The 24,604-nt window shown below is 38.5% G+C and overlaps 1 pseudogene; it reads right to left on the bottom strand.

The window, feature by feature from the left end:
* Nucleotides 1-23,748: 23,748 nt before the first annotated feature.
* On the bottom strand, nt 23,749-24,154 carry LOC112834834 (dihydrofolate reductase pseudogene; annotated as a pseudogene).
* Nucleotides 24,155-24,604: the final 450 nt, after the last annotated feature.

Below are 24,604 nucleotides of genomic sequence, written 5' to 3'. Positions count from 1 at the left end.
TTTAAGTCCTGAATCCATTTGGAGTTTATTTTTGTGTATGATGTAAGAGAGTGGTCCTGTTTCATTCTTTTGCAAATAGCTGTCTGGTTTTGCCAGCACCTTGTGTTTTCCTATTGCATATTCTTATCCCCTTTGTCATAGATCAGTTGACCATAAGAGCATGTGTTTATTCATTCCTTTGCTATCTATTCTGTTCCATTAATCTATGTGTCTATTTTTGCACCAGTACCATATCGTTTGATTACTACAACTTTGTAATATAACTTGAAATATGGGATTGTGATAGCTCCAGTTTTATTGTTCTTCTTCAAGATTGCTTTGGCTATTCAGGGTTTTTGTTTTGTTTTTTTGTGGTTCCATACAAATTTTAGAATTGTGTGCTCTAGTTCTGTGAAAAATGCTTTTGGTATTTTGGTAGGGATCTGCATTAAATCTGTAGATTGCTTTAGGTAGTATAGACATTTTAACAGTATTGGTTTTCTCAATCCATGAGCCTGGAATCTCTTTCCGTTTGTTTTCAGTTTCTTTCATCAGTGTTTTATAGTTTTCAGAGCACAAGTCTTTCACCATCTCGGTTGAGTTTATTCCTAGGTATTTTATTCTTTTTGGTGCAATTGTAAATGGGGTTGTTTTCTTAATTTCTCTTTCTGCTACTTTATTATTAGTGTATAGAAATGCAACAGATTTCTGCACATTGATTTTGTATCCTGTGACTTTACTAAATTCATTGGTCCGTTCTAGTAAGGTTTTTTTTGGTGGAGTCTTTAAGGTTTTCTATATAGAGTATCACGTCCTATAAATAGTGAAAGTTTTAATTCCTCCTTACCAGTTTGGATGCCTTTATACCTTTTTCTTATCTGATTGCTGTAGCCAAGACTTCCAGTACTATGTTGAATAAAAGTGGTGAGAATAGACATCCTTTAAGGGGAAAACTATCAGTTTTTGCCCATTGAGTATGATTTTCACTGTGGGTTTTTCATATATGACCTTTATTATGTTAAAATATGTTCCCTCTAGACCTACTTTGTTGAGGGCTTTTATAATGAATGGATGTTGTACTTTGTCAAGTGTGTCTATTGAAAATAGAAGATTTTTATCCTTTCTCTTGTTGATGTGATGTATCATGTTGATTGATTTGTGAACATTGAACCACCCTTGCATCCCAGGAATAAATCCTACTTGACTGTGGTAAATGATTGTTTTTAATGTATTGTTGGGTTGGGTTTGCTAATATTTTGTTGAGGATTTTTGTATCTATGTTCATCAGAAATATTGGCCTGTTCTTTTTTTGTGGTATCTTTTATCTGGTTTTGGTATGAGGGTGATACTGGCCTCATAGAATGAATTTGGAAGTTTCCCTCCTTCTATTTTTTGGAATCATTTAAGAAGAATAGGTATTAACTCTTCATTAAATGTTTGGTGGAATTTACCTGTGAAGCCATCTGGTTCTGGGCTTTTGTTTTGGGGGAGTTTTTTTTTGTTGTTGTTGTTGTTACTGATTCAATGTCCTTGCTGGTAATCAATCTGTTCAGTTTTCTATTTCTTCCTGTTTCAGTTTTGGGAGGTTATATGTTTCTAGGAATTTATCCATTTCTCCTAGGTTGCCTAATTTATTGGCATATAGTTTTTCATATTCTCTCTTACAAGTGTATTTCTGTGGTGGTGTTATTTCTCTCATTTCTGATTTTGTTTGAGTCTTTTTTTTTATGAGTCTGACTAGAGGTTTATCAATTTTGTTAATCTTTTCGAACAAAGCTCTTGGTCTCAATTATCTGTTCTATTTTTTTAGTTTCTGTCATTTATTTCTGTTCCAATCTTCATTATTTCCTTCTGTTGGTTTAGGTTTTCATTTGTTGTTCTTTTTCTAGCTCCTTTAGATGTTAGGTTGAGACTTTTCTTGCTTTTTGAGATAGGCTTGTAGTGTTATAAACTTCCCTCTAAGAACCACTTTTGCTGCATCCCAAAGGTTTTGAGCTGTGTTTTCATTTTTGTTTCCATGTACTTTTTGATTTCTTTCTTTTTTAAAAAAAAAAAAAGATTTTACTTATTTATTTGAGAGAGAATGCCAGAAGAGCAAGAGCGGGGGGAGGGGTAAAGGAAGAGGGAAACGCAGACTCTCTGTTGAGCAGGGAGCCTGATGCGGGATGTGATCCCTGGGACACTGGGAGGCATGGGATGCGATCCCGGGGATCCTGGGATCATGACCTGAGCTGAAGGCAGACGCTTAACCGACTGAGCCACCCAGGTGCCCTCTTCTTTGATTTCTTGGTTGACCCTTTCATTGTTTAGTGGCATGTTATTTAACCTCCATGTATTTGTGGTCTTTCCAGACTTTTTCTTATGGTTAATTTCTAGTTTCATAGTGTTGTGGTCAGAAAAGATGCATAGTATAACTTTGATCCTTTTGAATTTGAGGCTTGTTTTGTGACCTATCATGTGATGTATTCTAGAGAATGTTCCATGTACACTTGAAAAGTGTGTGTATTCTGAACAGAGCTCATATTTAAATGCTTCATGATATTCTATTGTCCAGAACAAAATAGCATATTTAACTATCCCTTTTTCTGGTAAGCATTTAAGTGTTTTCTATTTCTTGGCATTGCATATAATGCTGCCATAAACATCCTATAATCCTTGTCCTTGGAGATGTTCTACTATTTCTCCAAGAAATATACCTCAAAACAAAATTTCTGGGACGCCTGGGTGGCTCAGTTGGTTAAGCGACTGCCTTTGGCTCGGGTCATGATCCTGGAGTCCCGGGATCAAGTCCTGCATCGGGTTCCCTGCTCGGCAGGGAGTCTGCTTCTCCCTCTGACCCTCTTCCCTCTCGTGCTCTCTATCTCTCATTCTCTCTCTCTCTCAAATAAATAAATAAATAAAAATCTTAAAGAAAATTTCTGGATGGCAGAATATGAACATTTTTAATTTAAAATTCAAAGGTTGCCTCTTCCTCCCAACACACAAATGTACACTGTCACCAGCAGAGTTCAAGGGTGCCATTTTCCCCATACCTTATGGTATGCTAATGATCTTTTAAATTGTTTTCTAGCCTAATAGGTTATAAAAATGAGGTCTCATTATTATCTTAATTTGTATTTTCTTGAAAATTATTGAGGTTGAACAGTTTATCATTTGTATTTCTTATCCTGTATCCTGTGAATTGGCCATTCGTATCCTTTGAATATTTCTTTTGGATTATTTTTTTCTTACTGATTTATAGGAGGTATTTATGTGTTCTGCACAGAGGCTTTTATGTTACAAGTTACCAATATTTTATTCGAATCTTGTCTTTTAGCTTTAGGATGTCTTGATTATACAGAAGTGTATAATAAGTATGTAGTCAAAATTATCTAGGTTTTGTGTCTTACTTACCTTCAAGGTTAAAATATACTTTTATATATTTTCCTGCAATCTCATTTCTTTTTTATGTTTAGCACTTTATCTTCATGAATTAACTATGGGTACAGTAACAATCTTACTTTACTATGTTTTCCTAAATGAATTCACTGGCAGCAACACTATTTATTGAATAGCTTAAACTTTTCTCATTGAGGTGAAATGACTATATCATGAATGGTATGTGGTGGTCTGGTCCACTGATCTGCTTGTCTATTCTAGGCCAATACTATGTTTTCCTTATTATTCATTATAGTTTTATGTTATATTTTAATATTGGCTTAAGAATATGCTTCTTCTTTTTTAAAGGACTCATAAATGAACCTAATTTGTATTTTTATACTTTTTTTTCGTGGGGTGTTGAAAACCATTTCAATGAGTTTGAACACTCCCTCCTGTGCTTTTCTCTAGGATTGCTGTAGATGCAAGGGGATGGATGGGCACAGGGCACCATCTCAGGGACCTGTGTGTATGACTGGGGTATATTCCCTGCAATGCACCCTGCTTCCTCCCTAGAAAGCCCAGAGTTTTACTTTTTTTCTTTTTCAAATTTTGCTGAGCCATTTCTTCCATTAGGGCTACTGTCTAATGGAGAAGGTCACAGCACAACAGAAATAACTGAAAATAAAGTGGCTATATATTGAACTGTTAATTTACCTGTTATCACAAAAGAAGGAAGTCCATGTTCTTTACCGGGAGTTCAGATGGGCTTTTCCAAGACTGTGGATCCTTCACATTTAGTAAATCTTATATCTTATCTGCTTTATATTTTTCTTCCAAATGTTACACAGTCCAGTCTACTCAGTGAATGCCTATATTTTCTATTAGCCTGACATTGACCAGATTCCTTGTAAACTATAATCCTGGTCTTACTGTGTCAGAGTCTTTGGCCTTTTTCCTGAATTGGCTTTCATTATAAAGAGTTCTTTACTTAAAATACCTTTTGATGAGTCATCAAGATTAAATAGCACCACTCTGAAAATTCCTCTTGCCACCCAAACGCATGCTCCTTTAACTAAATCATCCTATCTGAATTTGGTAAACAAGTTGTTCTCTTAGGCTACTAGAGATGAAATCTTCATGACTTGCCACTTAGGTTTTCCCTAAAATCAAAGGCATTAACACCAGACATTCTACAAAGAAGATAAATTAATTACGAGTTTCTTGTTCTCGTCATCTTAAACCCCTAGCATTGATTTTATCAATACATAAACTAATATCCCCTAATAAGTTTCAAGCAGAGATAAATGTATGCATTTCTTTGCATTTATGGGGTAATCAAACATTATATGTGCTTATTGATGCAGGGAAGTTTATGAAATTTCAGATAGTATCTGAGTTATTTCTATCTAGGAAGTTGGCAGAACCATCCAGGGCTAACAGTGGGCTTTTGTGCCCAAGTGTACCTGTCTTCCTTAGTAATTACTGTAGTTCCTAGAGAATTCTAGGTTTTTGCTCATGGCTGCTCCGTCTAGAGTTCATTCATCTTTACCCAGTTAAACAAATTTCATCTTTAAGACAGCCTGGAGTCCCTAATTCCTGGAACCTTGTGCAACACCATAGCCACCCAACCCAACACTCTTACCAATGAAGTGACCATCTTTAGAATTTACATAATGCCCCAGGTATTTCTCCATTCATTGTTTCCACTATAATGAGCTCTCCCTGAGGGCAGGGATTCAGTGTTACTTTTGTTGCTAAGCACTTAGTGGGACATTCTAGATGTCCTTTGTGTGAATGAATACAAAAATCACAACTGCCCTGAAAGAACATTTAAAGGTGGTTCTATAGCCAAAGCTCTCCTAGCCCTCAGTGATTTCTCAGATTGTGGGATCAAGGACTGGCTTGAATTTAAAATGTGGCAGAAGTCAGAGTGGACCACAGCAATGACAGTGTCAAGCACAGTCATTAAGAGGCATAAAGAACAATAACATGGTGGGGCACCAGGGTGGCTCAGTCAATTCAGCATCTGACTTCGGCTCAGGTCATGATCCCAGGGTAAGGCTCCCTGCTTAGCGGGCAGTCTGCTGCTGCTTCTCCCTCTGCCCCTCCGCCTGCTCATGTTCTCTTTCTTGCTCGCTCTTTCTCTCTCAAATAAAATCTTAAAAAAAAAAACAAAACATGGTCACAGATCATTGGAGAATCCTCTGGTTGATATTCTGAGCCTAAAAGCAGGGTCTTGTCAATGGAATCAATGTAGTATCAATCAAAGGAGAGAACCTGCCAGTTCAGCTAGCTCACAGAGATGCAGATGTCTTTAGAACTAGAGTACTATTAAAAAGTTCAATTTGAGAGGTGCCCAGGTATCTCAGTTGGTTAAGCATCTGCCTTGATCACAGGGTCCTGTGATCAAGCCCCACATTGGGCTCCCTGCTTGGTGGGAGCTCCCTGCTCAGCCTGCTTCTCCCTCTCCCTCTGCCTGCCACTCCCCTTGCTTGTGCGCGCTCTCTCTCTCTTTCTCAAATCTTTAAAAAGTTCAACTTGACAACTCACGACAGTATTTCATACTTTACCATCAACCGCAAGAAAATATCAACCAAATGGGGTACAAACTAGTAAGATTGGGTTGAAGATGAAAATGTGCCACATCTTGTCCTTAAATGGTATCTTTTTAAAAATTAACATATAATGTATTTGTTTCAGGGGTACAGATCTGTGATTCATCAGTCTTATATAATACCCAGTGTTCATTATAACACATACCCTCCCCAATGTCCATCACCCCTACCCTACTCCTCTCCAGCAACCCTCAGTTTGTTTCCTAAGATTAAAAGTCTCTTATGGTTTGTTTCCCTCTCTGGTTTCATCTTGTTTCATTTTTTTCCTCTCTCCCTCTATGAATCTCTGCCTTGTTTCTTAAATTCCACATATCAGTGAGATCATACGATAATTGTCTTTCTCTGATTAACTTATTTCGCTTAGCATAATACCCTCTAGTTCCATCCATGTCGTTGTAAATGGCAAGATTTCTTTTTTTATTATGTTCAATTAACCAACATATAGTACATCATTGGTTTTTGATGTAGTGTTCAATGAATCATCAGTTGCATATAACACCCAGTGCTCATCACCCCATGTGCCCTCCTTAATACCCATCACCCAGTTACCCCATCTCCCACCCCCTCCCTTCTGCAACCTTCAGTTTGTTTCCCCGAGACCAGAGTCTCTCATGGTTTGTCTCCCTTTCTGATTTTTTTCCCATTCAGTTTTCCCTGCCCCTGTGGTCTTCCACACTCTTCCTTATGTTCCACATATGAGTGAAACGATATGATAATTGTCTATCTCTGCTTGACTTATTTCACTTAGCATAATCCCCTCCAGTTCCATCCATGTTGATGCAGATGGTGGATATTTATCCTTTCTGATGGCTGAGTAATATTCCATTGTATGTGTATATATATATACCACATCTTCTTTATCCATTCATCTGTTGAAGGACATCTCAGTATCTTCCACAGTTTGGCTATTGTGGACATTGCTGCTATGAACATTGGGGTGCATGTGACCCTCCTTTTCACTACATCTGTATCTTTGGGTAAACACCTCGTTGTGCAATTGCTGGGGCATAGGGTAGCTCTATTTTTAACGTCTTGAGGAACCTCCATACCGTTTTCCAGAGTGGCTGTACCAGCTTGCACACCCACCAAGAGTGTAAGAGGGTTCTCCTTTCTCCACATCCTCTCCAACATTTGTTGTTTCCTGTATTGTTAATTTGTGCCATTCTAACTGGTGTAAGGTGGTATCTCATTGTGGTTTTGATTTGTAATTATCCTTTGTGATCGGGTCTTTGTCTGGTTTTGGGATCAGGGTAATGCTGGCCTCATAGAACAAATTTGGAAGTTTTCTTGCCATTTCTATTTTTTGGAACAGCTTCAGTAGAATAGGTATGGTTTCTTTTTTAAATGTTTGATAGAATCCCCTGGGAAGCCATCTGGCCCTGGACTCTTGTTTTTGGGGAAGTTTTTGATTACTGTTTCAATTTCCTTGCTGGTTATTGGTCTGTTCAGATTGTCTATCTCTTCCTGTTTCAGTCTTGGTAGTTTATAAGTATCCAGGAATGCACCCATTTCTTCCAGATTGCCTAGTTTGTTGGCATATAGCTGCCGGTAATAAGTTCTAATAATGGTGTCTATTCCCTTGGTACTGGTCATGTTTTCTCCCCTTTCATTCATGATTTTATTAATTTGGATCCTTTCTCTTTTCTTTTGGATAAGTCTGGCCAGAGGTTTGTCGATCTTATTCTTTCAAAGAATCAGCTTCTAGTTTCATTGATCTGTTCTACTGTTCTTCTAGTTTCTAGTTCATTGATTTCTGCTCTAATCTTTATTATTTCTCTTCTCCTGCTTGGCTTAGTCTTTATTTGCTGTTCTTTTTCCAGGTCCTTTAGGTGTAAGGTTAGCTTGTACATTTGGGATTTTTCTAATTTTTTGAGAGAGGCTTGGATGACTATGTACTTCCCTCTAAGGACCGCCTTTGCAGTATCCCATAGGTTTTGAACCAATGTGTTTTCCTTTTTGCTGGTTTGCATGAATTGTTTAAGTTCCTCTTCAATTTCCTGGTTGACCCATTCATTCTTTAGCAGGATGCTTTTTAACTTCCAAGTGTTTGCGTTCCTTCCAAATTTTTCCTTGTGGTTGAGTTCCAGTTTCAAAGCATTGTGGTCTGAAAATATGCAGGAATAATCTCAATCTTTTGGTATCAGTTGAGACCTGATTTGTGACCCAGTATGTGATCTATTCTGAAGAAAGTTCCATTTGCACTTAAGAAGAATGAGTATTCTGTTGTTTTAGGATGGAATGTTCTGTATATATCTACAAAGTCCATCTGGTCCAATGTGTCCTTCAAAACTCTTGTTTCTTTGTTGATCTTCTGCTTAGATGATCTGTATATTGCTGTGAGTGGAGTGTTGAAGTCTCCTACTATTAATGTATTATTATCAATATGATTCTTTATTTTGGTTATTAGTTGGTTTATGTAGTTGACTATTCCCATGTTAGGTGCATAGATATTTACAACTGTTAGATTTTCTTGTTGGATAGACCCTTTAAGTATGATATATATAGTGTCCCTCTACATCTCTTACTACAGTCTTTGGTTTAAAAATCTAATTTGTCTGATATGAGAATTGCTACCCCAGCTTTCTTTTGAGGTCCATTGGCATGGTAAATTGTTCTCCATCCCCTCACTTTCAATCTGGAGGTGTCTCTTGTAGAAAGCATATGGATGGGTCCTGCTTTTTTATCCAATCTGAAACCCTGTGTTTTTTGATGGGAGCATTCAGCCTGTTCACATTGAGAGTAACTATTGAAAGATATGAATTTAGCGCCATTGTATTGCATGTAAAGTCCCTGTGTCTATAGATTGTTAATTTCTGGTCTATATTTCTCTTGGGGTCTTTCTTCCTTTGTAGAATCCCCCTTAATATTTCTTGGAGGGCTGGCTTGATGGTCACATATTCTTTCAGTTTCTGCTGGTCCTGGAAGCTCTTTATCTCTCCGTCCATTCTGAATGACAGCCTTGCTGGATAAAGTATTCTTGGCTTTATGTTGTTCTCATTTAGTACCCTGAATATGTCTTGACGGCCCTTTCTGGCTTGCCTGGTCTCTGTGGATAGGTCTTATGTTATTCTGATGTTCTTCCCTCCATACATAGGAAATCTCTTCCCTCTAGCTGCTCTCAGGATAGCTTTCTTGGCTCTAAGATTTGCAAGCTTCACTATTATATGTTGGGCTGTTAGTCTATTTTTATTGATTTTGGGAGGGGTCCTCTCTGCTTCTTGGACGTGAATGCTTGTCTCCTTCCCCAGATTAGGGAAGTTCTCAGCTATGATTTGCTCAAATATAGCTTCTAGTCCTCTCTCTCTCTCCCCACCCCCTCGGGGATCCCACTAATTCTGACATTGGAATGTTTCATGGCATCACTGATCTCTCTACATCTATTTCAGTGGGCTACTAGCTGCCTATCCCTATCTTCCTCAGCTTCCTTCCTTTCTATCAGCTTATCTTCTGGATCACTGATTCATTCACTCTGGCTGTTAGAGTATCCAGTTTAGACTGCATCTTATTCATAGCATTTTTAAGTTCAGCCTGATTAGATCTCATTTCTGCCTGTAGAGATTCTGTATTGTCACTAATGACTTCATGATTGCTATCCTGAAGTCTATCTCTGACATCTTGCTTATATCCATATCCATTAGATCTCTGGCAGAGGACATTGTCTCTGAGTCTTTGTTGGGAGTTCCTCCTCCTAGTCATTCTGTCAAGGGATGGTTGAGCTAATGAACAGAGTCTAAAATATCAACCACAACCCAAGCAAAATGCACCTTAGAAAAAATCCAAAGTGGTCAAAAGCTATCACCGATACACAACCAAAGCCAAGATGATCCAAAACAATAAAAAAAGAAAAAAAGGGGGGGGGCAGGGAGAGAGATTATAATCTCTCAGGGTGAACAAAGCAGGGTGATCTGCCTGTCCCTGAATGATTTTTAGTCTGTGTGTTAGAAGACACTACACCTCAAAATTGCAAAGAAATCAGAAATATATATACCAAGATAAAATCGAATAGAGTGAAAAATGGGCAGTATGGGGCATAAATCTTTAAAACATAGATGTAAAAAAAATAAAACTTACAAAGTGACTTAAAAACATTGGTTAGGAAATAAGAATCTATTTGAAATGGGAACAGGGTGAAAAAAAGAAAATAATAAAGAAATGTAAAATTTTAGCCTGAAATATAAGAGAGTTGTGAAGGAACACCTGGAGCTCCCTGTATTTTCCCCTGGCGCTGGAGTTTTACAGTCCTGTGGGAAATAAGCTTATCATTCACTTGTTCTTCCAGTCTGTTTTCTAGGGGAGGGGCCTGCTGCTCAGCTGCTCAGGGGTCTTTGCCTGGATGGAGTTGCACCACCCCTTGTCAGGGGGATGGGCTTAATGTGAGCTGGTTGGCCATGTGGCTTTTGTTCCCTGGTGTCTTTTCACTTCTCTTTAGAGGGTCAGAGCATATATGACCCAGCAGGAATCTCCAACCCAGAGCCACAAGATTGCAGTTCCCCCCACCCTTCAACAAATCCTCTAGGTCAAACTGTCTCCACCTCTGTGCCTACCAAACTCTACAGACTCATGCAATTTGTGCCAGCTGCGCCTCTCCTGGGGGAGTCATGGGGACCTGTGAGTGTCTCTGTGCTTTGTGACTTTGCAATTACTAGCAGCTGTGGGCTCGTGGGGGCACCCTCTTCCACAGCTTCCAGGTCACGCTGGGTGCTGGCCCAGTGTCCCTTCAGGGGTCATACCACCCTAAGAGCTGTCGCCCAGTCATGGGCGTGGGTTCTTTGTGTGCCAAACCGCCAAATCCCGCGGCTCCTGACAGCTGTACCTCTCCCAGGGGAGTTATTGGGACCCGCAAGCGTCTCTGCACTTTGTGACCTTGCAATCGCTAGCAGCCAGGGCTCACACATGCACCCTCTTCCACAGCTCCCTGGTCATGCTGGGTGCTGCCCCAGTGTCCTTTTGTGGGCCAGACCACCCTGAGAGCTGTTGCCCTGTTGTGGGTGCAAGCCATTTTATAACTCCCCTAGGATGTTAAACAGCCCACACCTTCTAGTCCTTTTCAGGGTGGTCAGGCAGAGGGCAGTCTCCACCAGCTTGGCTCGTGGTTTATGGTGACCAAAGTTGAGAGTCCCTTCTGGGCTTGCTGACCATAACCAGTCTCCCTGCTCCACTGCGTGGGCACTCCATCAATTCAGGCTCCCCTATTCTTTCTGAGACTCCTGGAATCCTGAGACCATAATAATCCACCTAGAATTCTTCCCTGTTCATCCCCTGTGCCCTTTTCAGAAGGGGTGCCTCTCACTAGAGCAGATTTCCAAGGGTCCCGATTTTTTGCTCCAGTGTTATATCACTTTCTGGTGGCTGGCTCATAGAGGCTTCCTCCCCACCTCTGTTTATCTTCCAGTATTTTCCCCAAAGATTCAAGGTTCCGCACCTCCTACCTTGCAAAAAGTAGTCGTTTTTTCTGCTTGTGGAGATCCAGATAAATCTTCTTACATCTCAGGTTGAATTCATGTGTGTTCAGAATGGTTTGATAGATATCCAGCTAAACTTGAGGGACCAGATGAAACGAGGCTCCCTACTCTTTTGCCATTTTGCCCCCAGCCAAGATTTTTCTGATGGCTGTGTAATATTCCATTGTGTGTGTGTGTGTGTGTGTGTGTGTGTGTGTGTGTGTGTACACACATATATATATGTATCTTCTTTATCCATCTGTCAATAGACATCTGGGCTCTTTCCATAGTTCAAGTATTGTAGACATTGTTGCCATAAACATTGGGGTGCAGGTGCCCCTTCTTAACACTACATTTGTATCTTTGGGGTAAATACCCAGTAGTGAAATTGCTGGGCATAGGGTAGCTCTATTTTCAACTTTTTGAGGAACCTCCATACTGTTTTCCAGAGTGGCTACACCAGCTCGCCTTCCCACCAAGAGTGTAAGAGGGTTCCCCTTCCTCCACATCCTCGCTAACATTTGTTGTTTCCTGTCTTGTTAATTTTAGCCATTTTGACTGGTGTGAGGTGGTATCTCATTGTGGTTTTGATTTGTACTTCCCTGATGCCAAATGATATTGAGCACTTTTTCATGTGTCTGTTGGCCATCTGGATGTCGTCTTTGCAGAAATATCTGTTCATGTCTTCTGCCCATTTCTTGATTGGATTATTCTTTGGGTGTTGAGTTTGATAAGTTCTTTATAGATCTTGGATACCAGTCCTTTATCTGTAATGTCATTTGCTAATATCTTCTCCCATTCTGTCGGTTGTCTTTGGTTTTGTTGACCGTTTCCTTTGGTGTGCAAAAGCTTTTTATTTTGATGAAGTCCCAAAAGTTCATTTTTGTTTTTGTTTCCTTTGCCTTTGGAGACGTATCTAGCAAGAAGCTGTTGCAGCCAAGGTCACAGAGGTTGCTGCCTGTGTTCTCTAGGATTTTGATGGATTCCTGTATCACATTTAGGTCTTTTATCCATTTTGAGTTTATCTTTGTGTGTGGTGTAAGAGAATGGTCCAGTTTCATTCTTCTGCATGTAGCTGTCCAATTTCCCGAAAACCATTTGTTGGAGAGACTTTTTTCCATTGGTATTCTTTCTTGAATTGTCAAAGACTAGTTGACCATAGAGTTGCGGGTCAATTTCTGGGTCTTCTATTCTGTTCCATTGATCTGTCTGTTTTTGTGCCAGTACCATAATGTCTTGATGATGACAGCTTTGTAATATAGCTTGAAGTCCATAATTGTGATGCCCCCAAATTTGGTTTTCTTTTTCAACATTCCTTTGGCTATTTGGAGTCTTTTCTGGTATACCAACAATGAAAAGAAAGAGAGATTAAGGGGTCGATCCCATTTACAATTGCACCCAAAACCATAAGATACCTAGGAATAAATCTAACTGAAGAGGCAAAGGATCTGTACTCAGAAAATGATAGAATACTCATGAAAGAAATTGAGGAAGACATAAAGAAATGGAAAAAGTTCCATGCTCATGGATTGGAAGAACAAATATTGTGAAAATGTCTATACTACCCAGAACAATCTACACATTCAATGCACTCCCTATCAAAATACCATCAACTTTTTTCACAGAACTGGAACAAATAATCCCAAATGGTATCATTTTAATAGACGGCATGAAGCTTGAGATTTGGTATTTATTCATCTATTAGTATCAATTGTTACAAATTTTGGATCTTTGAAAGCTCATGGAGGGGGGAATTTTTAGATTTATTAATATTTATTGCTACAACTGAGGAAATGTGGCAGATGGTGCTTCCCACTGCATTGTTTTTTTTTTTTTCCCTTCAAATTTCTACCAATTTAGTATGAAGAAACCTCTGGTAAACCTCTTCTGTCTAAAAACATGTCGAAACAGTGAATAGAGCACTTACAGGGTTGGATAATTGGAATGATGGGAAAGTTTTGTTTCTTTTTAAATGTCCATATTATTTAATTTTCTTTTTAAAATGTGCATTATACTTAAATAACTGAATAATCATCTAAATCAGCAGGTGATGAGTGATCTGCCTAACCCTCACTTTTCAGGGTTTGGGCAGTATTCACTGCATTTACAAGCCCTTCTGGGGGAGCGGGAGGGAAGGAGGTCTCAGCCTTGACACTTACAAGCAAGTCCCCTTATTTCCTCTTATTTTCCAGCCCCAAGGACTGCAGGAAACAGGCTAGGAAGAGCTCTAAAACCTTGACATTTCAGCCTGCAGTTGATCTTCCTGAACGCTAGGTGGCACTTGTGTGTCTCTACAGGGAAACCATCTAGACAGAAATTTTTAAAAAGTTAGAAACATTTGACAAATCACCAGATTAACCCAAGGAGAAATGGAATGTATGTGTTTTCTTGACACATTTTTGTGAGCAGATCAGAAAATTTTATCTTGATAAATTCTATTTTCTCCTCAATTAGGAAAAGATAACATTCTGATATCTGTCTGAATATTCCCATATCTAAATCTAAACTCATATATAAGATTATGGACATTGACTTAACGATCAAAATGTGCATTGTGTATACATATTCATGTCATTCCAAATCTTTGAGTGCCCATATGTGGTAAAAAGTCAAGACATATCTTAGACTTAGCCGCCGCCTCAGTGTAACTGAGAGACATCTGTTTCCTTACAAATTTTGGGTTACATTGCAAATCTAGCTTCCGTTAATTGAACACAAGATGGCACGAAACCCAGCCCCAGCCAGTTCCTGGGTTTTCCCAATAGTTGAAATTGATGGCAGCACACTTAGAGCCTTTTTTTGACCTTTTTTGACCTGTGCTTGCGTCCTCATTAAGACATATACACAAATGCATTACTGATAAGGGGGGAAAAGTAACTCACATGTCTATTAACAGTAGAAGAAATAAATTGTGGTAGGTTCATAAAATGGAATGCTATACAGCAAGGAAAATGAACAACTGTAATATCGATTGAAATAAGCTGGACACAGAATATAGGATTCCATTTTTATAAATTCAGAAACAGGCAATGAATCAATGGTTTTAGAAGTTAAGGTAGTAGTTAAATTTGGGGAGGAGGTGAGATTAGTAATTCAGAGTGGGTACAAGAGGAACTTCTAGGTAGTAGTTATGTTCTTGTTCTTCAACTAGATTTCTTCATTTTGTGATAGTTCATTAAGCTATATATTTATGGTCTGTTCACTTTTCTATATGTCTGTAATACTTTGAATTAAAAAGTTACAATAGAGGGCGCCTGGGTAGCTCAGTCGTTAAGCGTCTGCCTTCGGCTCAGGTCATGATCCCAGGGTCCTGGGATCGAGCCCCGCATCGGGCTCCCTGCTCGGTGGGAGGCCTGCTTCTCCCTCTCCCACTCCCCCTGCTTGTGTTCCTGCTCTTGCTGTGTCCCTCTCTGTCAAATAAATAAACAAAATCTTTAAAATATATATATCTTTTTAAAAAAAGTTAAAATACATATAAATCTTTTTAACATCTCTGAACAGGCCAGAGATTTAAAATCAACAGGCGTGAGGTTTTAGGATCTATCTAAATGCTATATACATAGCAAAAGCTCAATGAACGGTAGATCAGTTGATCAATTTCATCTACTAATTAAAGCTATTTTGATATGCTGGCTGTGGATATTTTTGTTATAAAATTTGAGCACAGAAATAACATGGGGTCGGTCTAATGTGAATAGCTTTTTGTGGTCTGTCACGTAGGGAAAAAAATCAGGGTGAGCTGAATAGATGAATATCTGAGAAAGGATGCTTTCTAGGAGGAAGTTCTAGTTTTTTCTAATGCCTTGGTAATTTGACACCGCCCACCACTTCAACCAGGTCTAAGCCCACTTCTCCCCTCCCCCACTCTCCTTTTGGCCACACCGTAAGCCATACAAAACTTCCTGTAGTTCTGCTGATCCCTTTATATGGACCACTACCCCTGTCCCCCATTGTTCCACCTGTCCAATGCTGGGCATTTATCGCCTACCTGCTATGCTCATTCCATCTATTTCACAGCTGCCACTTATTCACCAGATAGCACGGCCAATCCTGGCACATTAATTGGGCACTTAACACATCTATGGACCTGTTTTTCCTACAAAACTATAAGCTTCTAAAAGGCTGATTCAAGTATCTCAAATACCTGTTCCAATGTTGAGCACAAGGTAGATGCTAATCCGTATTTTTAGAACCCAAGATCTAACTGTGAGCAAGAGTATGTCCCTTAAAGAGATCTAGATGTTCTCTATTTGGCATTCCTATCCTTCATACATTGTCAACAGTATGAAACACAGGTAGCTTTAGAATCTGCGAGACTAAGAATGAAAATAACTTAGACTGCATTGTCCCAATAAATAACACAGATACCTATGACTTCATAAAATTTTTATTTCCCTGTAGATCCCATTGATGTTTTAATATTGAAAAACTTTAAAAAACATTTTAATTCCAGTATAATTAACATACAGTGTTATATTAGTTTTAGGTATACACTATAGCGATTCAACAATTCTGCACATCACTCATTGCTCATCATGATAAGGTACTCTTAATCCCCTTCCGCTGTTTCATCCACCCACCTCCCCTCTGGTAACCATTAGGTTGTTCTCTGTAGTTAAGCATCTATGTTTGGGGGGCCCTTGGGTGGCACAGTCAGTTGAGCATTGAACTCTTGGTTTGGGCTCAGGTCATGATTTCATGGGTAATGGGGTGGAGTGTGTGTCTGACTCCATGCTCAGTGGGGAGTCTGCTTGAAGATTCTCTCCCTCTGCCCCTCCTCCCACTCACACATGCACACTCTCCCTCTCTAAAATAAATCTTTAAAAAAATATTTTCTATTTGTATCTTCTTTGTTCATTTGTTTCTTCCACAGATGAGCAAATGATGGTATTTGTCATTCTCTTACTGACTTATTTTATTTAGCATTATACCCTCTAGATCCATCCATGTTGTTGCAAATGGCAGGATTTCATTCCTTTTTATGGCTGAGTAATATTCCAGTGTGTGTGTGTGTGTGTGTGTGTGTGTGTACGTACGCATGCACACACACATCACTCTTTGTTCATCTATCAGTGAATGCTTGGGTTGCTTCCGTAATTTGGGCATTGTAAATAATCCTGCAGTAAACATAGAGGTGCATATAGCTTTTCAAATTAGTGTTTTTAGGGCGCCTGGGTGGCTCAGTCGGTTAAATGGCTGCCTTAGGCTCAGATCATGATCTCAGGGTCCTGGGATCGAGCCCTGCATCAGGCTCCCTGCTCAGTGGGGAGTCTTCTTCTCCCTCTGCCTCTGCCCCTCCCCCTGCTTGTACTCTCTCTCTCAAATAAATAAATAAAATCTTAAAAAGATTAGTGTTTTTATATCCTTTGGGCAAATACCCAGTAGTGGAATTACTGGAAAATATAGTAGTCCTATTTTTAATTTTTTTGAGGAATCTCCATACTGTTTTCCACAGTGGCTGCACCAGTTTGCATTCCCACCCACAGTGCACAGTGTTCCTTTTTCTCCACATCCTCGCCAACACTTGTTTCTTGTGTTTATTTTAGCCATTATGGTGGGTGTGAGTTGCTATCTCATTGTGGTTTGGATTTGCGTTTCTCTGATGATTAGTGATTTTTAGCATCTTCCCATGCAGCTGTTGGCCATCTGCGGAGAAATATCTGTTCATGTTTTCTGCCATTTTTAATTTAGATTATTTGGGTTTTTTGGCGTTTAGTTGTATAAGTTCTTTATATATTTTGGGTACTAACCCTTTATCAGATATGTCATTTGCATATATCTTCTCCCTTTCAGGAAGTCATCTTTTAGTTTTGTTGATTGTTTCCTTTGCTGTGCAAAAGGTTTTGTTTTGATGTAATTCCACTAGTTTATTTTTGCTTTTCTTTCCCTTAGGGCATATATCTAGAAACATGTTGCTATGGCCAGTGTCAGAGAAACCACTGCCTGTGCTCTCTTCTAGGATTTTTATGGCTTCAGGTCTCACATTTAGGTCTTTAATCCATTTGGAGTTTCTTTTTGTGTATGGTGTTAGACAGTGGTCCAGTTTCATGCTTTTACAAATAGCTGTCCAGTTTTTGCAATACCTTTTGTTAAAGACACTGTCTTTTTCCCATTGGATATTCTTTCTTGCTTTATCGAAGATTAATTGGCCATATAAGCATGGATTTATCTCTAGGCTCTCAGTTCTGTTCTTTTGATCTACATGTCTATTTTTGTGCCAGTACCAACTGTTTTGATTACTACAGCTTTGTAATATAACTTGAAATCTGGGATTGTGATACGTACATTTTTGTTCTTCTTCAAGGTTGTTATGGCTATTTGGGGTCCTTTGTGGCTCCATACAAATAGAAAATTAGGATTAAATTTTTTAGCTTTGTGAAAAATGTTGGTATTTTGATAGAGATTGCATTAAATTTGTAGATTACTTTAGGTAATATGGACATTTTAATAATATTTGTTCTTCCAATCCATGAGAATGGAATATCTTCCCATTTATTGGTGTCATCTTCAGTTTCTTTAATCTATGTTTTATAGTTTTCACAGTACAGGTGAAACCTAACCTTGGTTAGGTCTATTCCTGTTTATTCATAGATATTTTATTCTTTTTGATGTAATTATAATGGGACTGTTTTCTTAATATCTCTTTGTGCTGCTTCATTATTAGTGTATAGAAATGCAAGAGATTTTCACATGTTGATTTTGTATCCTACAACCTTAGTGAATTCATTTATCAGTTTTAGTCGTTTTTTGGTGGAGTCTCAGAGTTTTCTGTATATAGTATCATGTCCTCTGCAAATAGTGAAAGTTTTACTCCCTCCTTACCAATTTGGATGTATTTTATTTCTTTTTGTTGTCTGATTGCTCCAGCTAGGACTTCCAGTACTATGTTGAATAAAAGTGATGAGAGTGGACATCCTTATCTTATTCCTGACTTAGGGGAGGGGAAGAGTTTTTAGTTTCCCCCCACTGAGTATAATGTCAGCTATGGTTTTTTCATATATGGCCTTTATTATGTTATGGTTTGTTGCCTGTAGACCTACTTTGTTGAGTTTTTTTTTTTTATCATGAATGGACATTGTACCTTGTCAAATGCTTTCTCTGCATCTATTAAAATAATCTTTTTTAAAAAAATCATATCAACAGGAGAAAGAATTGTGTTGATTTGCAAATATTGAATCACCCTTGTATCCCAGGAATAAACCCCACTTGATCGTAGTGAATGATTTTTTTCTTTGTTTTAATGTGCTGTTTGATTTGGTTTGCTAATACTTTTTTTTTTTTTCTAAGGGTTTTGGCATCTATGTTCATCAGAGAAATTGGTCTGTAGTTCTCTTTCTTCATGGTGTCTTATCTGGCTTTGGTGTCCCAGTAATGCTGGCCTTATAGAATGAATTGGGAAGCTTTCCTTCCTCTTCTATTTTTTTAAATAATTTCAGAAGCATAGATATTAATGCTCTTTAAATGTTTGCTAGAATTCACCTGTGAAGCCATCTAGCCCTGGACTTCTGTTTATGGGAATTTTCTGATTACTGATATAATTTCATCACTGGTAATTGGTCTGTTAAAATTTTCTATTTTTTCCCCCTGATGTTTTGGGAGCTTATGTTTCTCAGGATTTATCCATTTCTTCTAGGTTGTCCAATTTGTTGGCATGTAATTTTTCATCGTATTCTCTTATCCTTTTTCTTTCTGTGATGTTGGTTGTTATTTCTCTTTCATTTCTCATTTTCTTTGAGTTCTCTCTCCCCCCACCCCCCCCCCTGTCTCTGTCTCAATGAATCTGGCTAAAGTTTTATCAATTTTGTTATATTTTCAAAGAATCAGCTCCTGGTTTCATTCATCGGTTCTATTAGGGTTTTTTAGTTTCCATATCATTTATTTCTGCTCTAATGATTATTATTTCCTTCCTTCTACTGGTTTTGGGTTTTGTCTGTTGTTCTTTTTCTAGCTCCTTTAGGTGTAAGGTTGGGTTTATTGGAGATTTTTCTTGCTTCTTGAGCTAGGCCTGTATTGCTTTTAATGTCCCTCTTAGAACAGCTTTTGCTGCATCCCAAAGAATTTGGGCCATAGTGTTTTCATTTTCATTTGTCTGCGTGTGTTTTTTTTTAATTCTTCTTTGATTTCTTGGTTGACCCAGTCACTGTTTAGTAGCATGTTATTTAACCTCCCTGTATTTGTTTTCTTTCCAGATTTTTTTTCTTGTGGCTGATTTCTACTTTCATAGCATGGTCGGAAAAGATGCTTGGTATGACAGCAAACTTTCTGAATTAGTCGAGGCCTATGAGGCCTAACATGTGGTCTATTCTGGAGAATGTTCCATGCACACTTGAAAAGAATGTGTATTCTACTGTTTTAGGATGGAATGTTCTGAATATATCTGTTAGATCCATCTGGTGGAATGTTTCAATCCAAACCACCCCTTCCTTGTTGATTTTCTATTTAGATAATCTATCCGTTGTTGTAAGTGGTGTGTTAAAGTCCCCTACTGTTATTGTATTATTATCAATGTTTTTCCTTTATGTTTATTATTAGCTGCTTTGTGTAGGCTGCTCCCATGTTGGGTACATAAATATTTACAATTGTTTTATCTCCTGTGGGATTGTTCCCTTTATGTAGTGTTATTCTTTGTCTCTTGTTACAGTCTTTAAAGTCTCTTGTCTGATATAATTATTGCTACCCAGTTTCTTTTCACTTCCATTTACATAATAACTGCTTTTCCATCCCTTTACTTTCAATCTGCAGGTGTCTTTAGTGCTGAATGAGTCTCTTGTAGGCAGCATGTGGATGGGTCTTGGTTTTTTATCTATTCTGTCTCCCTATGTCTTTTGATTGGAGCAGTCAGTACATTTATATTCAAAGGTAATTTTGATAGGTATGTACTCATTGCCATTTTATTACTTGTTTTACTGTTGTTTTTGTAGTTCTTCTCTGATCCTTTTTTCTCTTCTACCATGGTTTGCTGGCTTTCTTTAGTGATATACTTGGATTTCTTTTTATTTTTTACAAATCACTGGATTTTCATTTGTGATTACCATTAGATTTCTATATAACATCTTGTGCATATAGCCATCTATATTAAGTTGATGGTCGCTTATCTTTAAACCTATTCTAAAAGTGCTAAATTTTTACTCCTCTCCCCCTGCACCACATCTTAAGTATGTAGTGTCATAGTTTACATTCTTTTATTTTTTGAACCACTTGATTGGTTTTTACAGGTACACTTAATTTTACTGTTTTTGTGCTTCCTTCTTTTCTTATTGCAGCTGATGGTCTTTCATTCCACTTAAAGAATCCCCTTTAACATTACATGGAGAGCTGGTTTAGTGGTCATGAATTCTTTTAACTTTTGTTTGGGGAACTCTTTATCTCTCTTTCTATACTGAATGATAGCCTTGCTGGATAGAATATTGTTGGTTGCAGGTTTTTCTCTTTTCACCACCTTGTGGTGGCTGCTTGCACATTGCCACACTTGTGGTGCTAGTTGGGATAATACACCTGTGGGAGGTGTGTTGGAGGGAGTGAGTCCACAGGAGAACTCGAGCATGAGGCACACTGATAGCAAGGTAGGTGGAGAGTGTTGGACTTGTGCTTGTTCCCACAGATATCCCTGTATCTAGGCTGGGGGGCAGGCAAGGGAAGTGGCACCTGGTAGCTCTTTTGTCCTAAGAGAAGTCTTCCAAAGATCCCCGGCCCTCCGGCATACACGCTGAGATTAGTAAATAAATCTCTCCATATACTCCAGGCATCTTTCAAATTGCTGCATCTCAGAGAGTCTGTTGTTTGTGCTGTCTCCTTAAAGGAGGGAGCTCAGTTTCCCACTGCCCTCCTGGCTCTCCCAGAGCCAAGCCCACTGACTTTTAAAGTTCTAGGTGTTAAGCCCCACTGATTGTTAAGAACTCATGAAGTTAGGCCCCTGTAGTTTTCAAGGCCAAATGTTATCAGGGATTTGTCTTCTCAGTGTGAGTGCCCTGCACCTGGGGTGGCTGCCGTTAGCTCTGCTCCTCTCCCTTCTGTGTCCTGCAGCATCCCTCCCTCACATGGACCTTCCTGCAGTTTGGCTCCTGACCTCATCTCTATGTGGCCTCTTCTCCGCATTAGCTTTGGAGAATCTGTTGTGCCAGTCTTTGGGTCATTATTTACACTGGGTGTTATCTAGGTGTATTCATGTGGCGAGGTAAGCCTGGGATCCTCCTCCTCTGCCAGTCGCCCAGTCTTAATTTTGAAAATCTTACCAAGTTGGTGGTAACATGAAATCATTTATTCATGTATATCCAGATCTCTAGTCATTCTGTTCATGTTTATTGAGTAACTAGTATATGTACATTCAGTAGATGTACATACATAGAAGTACATTCTATGTAAGTACATAGTATACATTCAGTATATGTATATACATAGTATGTACATAGTATACATTCAGTATATGTACATAATAGAAGCATTCAGATATTTTGAGTTGGGGTGGAAGGGTGGGTTTTCCTGGTGTGTCTCACATTTACCACCTAGCCTGAGTGGAGTTATAAATAGATGTTCTGGGATCCAAAAGCATGATTATTTTGAGTCTGACCTGCTGATTTGCCTCTTAAGTCCCTTCCTTTCCTCATGTTTGGCAATTTTATCTCTACCTACAAATTCTCCACCTCCACTTACTAGAATCAGTTATAATCTGAGAAAGGAAACTTTCACCTGGTTGCAACCATGCTTCCACACAGCCTTTGCATCATAATCCTTATCAGTCTGATGTGAAGGCTGCATTAATGCCCCGAGGCTGCTGTAGCAAAGCCACCACCTTTTTTAGTCCAGCTTTGTAGCAAGTCTTGAAATCAGGAAGAGTGAGTCCTTTAACTTTTTTCTAATTGTTTTAGCATTTCCATTATTTTTAGGATTGGTTTGTTCAATTCTTCAAAACAAAGGCATCTATATGCATAAGGAATATTGGTCTATAGTTTTTTTGTGATATCTTTGTGGCAGCCAAGGAATAAATCTGATTTTTAAGAAACCTATAAAATAGAGAAAAATTATAACACACTACTCTGGAATGAATTTCTTATCATTAAAGTAGCATTTGTAAAGATTAAACAACATTTCAAATCAAGACATTAAAAATCAGTGTTAACCATGGGGCCTACGTGGCTCAGTTGGTTAAGCATCTGACTCTTGATTTTGGCTCCGGTCCTGATCTCAGGGTCCTGAGATCAAGCCCCATGCTGGCATGGAGCCTGCCTGAGATTCCCCTCTCCGCCTTTGCCCCCTGCCCACTTCCCCCCCCCAAAAATAGCATTAACCTAAATTATGATAGAAAGTAGAAGAAAATCATCTTAGCAATGAAGACTTAATTACATTATGCTCAAATAACAGATTTTTTGGGGGGAGGCGTCCATCTCTTTATTCAGGATTAATTTCTGGAAGTGGAAGCTCTGGGCCCAAACCCAGAATATTTTTATTTTAATTGATATTCCTAACTTAAACTCTAAAAGGGTTGTATTAATTTACAAGCAAAAAATGCTATTTCTTTGGATACTTAACAATCCACGTCTTTGCTAACACGACAGGTAAATTGTATTAATTTTCATTTTTTAATTCAGTGAAGTTTAATTTAGTTTCCAGCTTTGTAATTTTGGTTTCTAGCTTTATCCATTTGCAATTCATTACCTTTTTAATATCTAATTTTAGCCATATGCTTGTTATTAGATTACTCATTTTTGTATAGAATAGCCTATTGTTCTATCATTGTAACATCCCATGGAATCTCACTGGAGATTGGAAACAGAGTTTTTAGGTCTCAGACCTTCTCTTTTAACCATCAAAAAGGTAGCGTCCTACCTGACTCTTTACTATCCCTATGAAATATATCAGAGTTCTCAAGTTACCAGATTCCCTGAGTGAACAGAACTTTTTTTCAGCAGTGTGATATGCATAGAGACTCAAAGTCCCTATTTTGATATAATTTTCTTTTAATATCTGAGTTCTAGCTCTTCTATTTATAATAAATTTCTGACCTTTGGACAAATCTGTCTAGTCCTATCTTCTTAAGTCCTGGTTTCAAATTATGCTATCAGGGGATTATCTCACCTAGGCTCTTGGTAGATATGCTACCCTAGGCAGGTGCTGGTCCTTGACAGGCAACACACAGTTATAGCAAGAAATGTTTCACAAATGGTATCTGATATGGTCTAGTTAAGATTAATCTTAACTATAGCTTAATTAAGATTAATAAAATCTCATTCCTTAGAAATAATTATCCATTGACCTAAAGTCAACCAAAGTCTTTTTTCCCCTAATATTAAAATATATAATTGTTTGGAGGGCAGGGGGAGCAACTAACTTGAAATAAATCAGAAAACATCTTCACATTAATCATTCTTCTCATATACTTCAAATTTGTACTTAATGCCTTTCTCCTCCTGGACATCAGAAAGAACACCTGGGTATTCTGGCAGAAGTTTGTTTCTCCAAATCAATTTCTTGAAAAAATATGTCACTTTCAAGTTCCTGCATAATCCTTGTCACAAATAGTCTAAGATGGCCTGGCTTGTTCATGGCTTCCTTATGAACAGAACTGCCTCCCGCTATCCAAACCATGTCCACTTTATTTGCTAATTCTGATTGCTCAATAAATTTTAAGGCATCATCCAGACTTTTGCCAAGAAAATGAGCTCCTTGTGGAGGTTCCTTGAGGTCTCTGCTGAGAACTAAATGAATTCTGTCCTTTAAAGGTTGATTCTTCTTGGGAATAGAGAACCATGTCTTCCTACCCATAATCACCAAATTCTGTTTACCTTCTACTGATGAGGTTGTGGTCATTCTTTGGAAAAACTTGCATTCATTCCTGAGGGGCCAGGGCAAGTCCCCGTTCTTGCCAATGCCCATGTTCCGGGACGCAGCGGCGATGCAGTTTAACCTACGAACCATGATAGGAATCATGACAGCAGCTGTAAACACCTCCCAGCTAGCTCACCAAACTGGGATTCCCCCCACCGAGCTTGGCGCAAAATTCAAGAACAGATTTAAGTGAATATATTGACGGACTTTGAGGAGGATAATGAAAACAGCCTAGGGAACTGAAAACAAAGAGGTAAGAAGGATACAAGAGGAAGTAAGAGAGATGGAAGATAGGGAAAGAATAACCAATAGAAGAAAATCAGCAAATTATTTTTTTAAATTCAGGAGAACTTTTTAGAAATAAAAGGTCTGAATCTACACGTTAAG

Source organism: Callorhinus ursinus, unplaced genomic scaffold, assembly GCF_003265705.2.
Source record: "Callorhinus ursinus isolate GAN/ISIS: 27379988/994484 unplaced genomic scaffold, GSC_fseal_2.0 scaffold17, whole genome shotgun sequence".
NCBI lineage: Eukaryota > Metazoa > Chordata > Mammalia > Carnivora > Otariidae > Callorhinus > Callorhinus ursinus.
The sequence above is the reverse complement of the archived record's forward strand: the minus strand, read 5'-3'. Positions and strand labels throughout refer to the sequence as shown.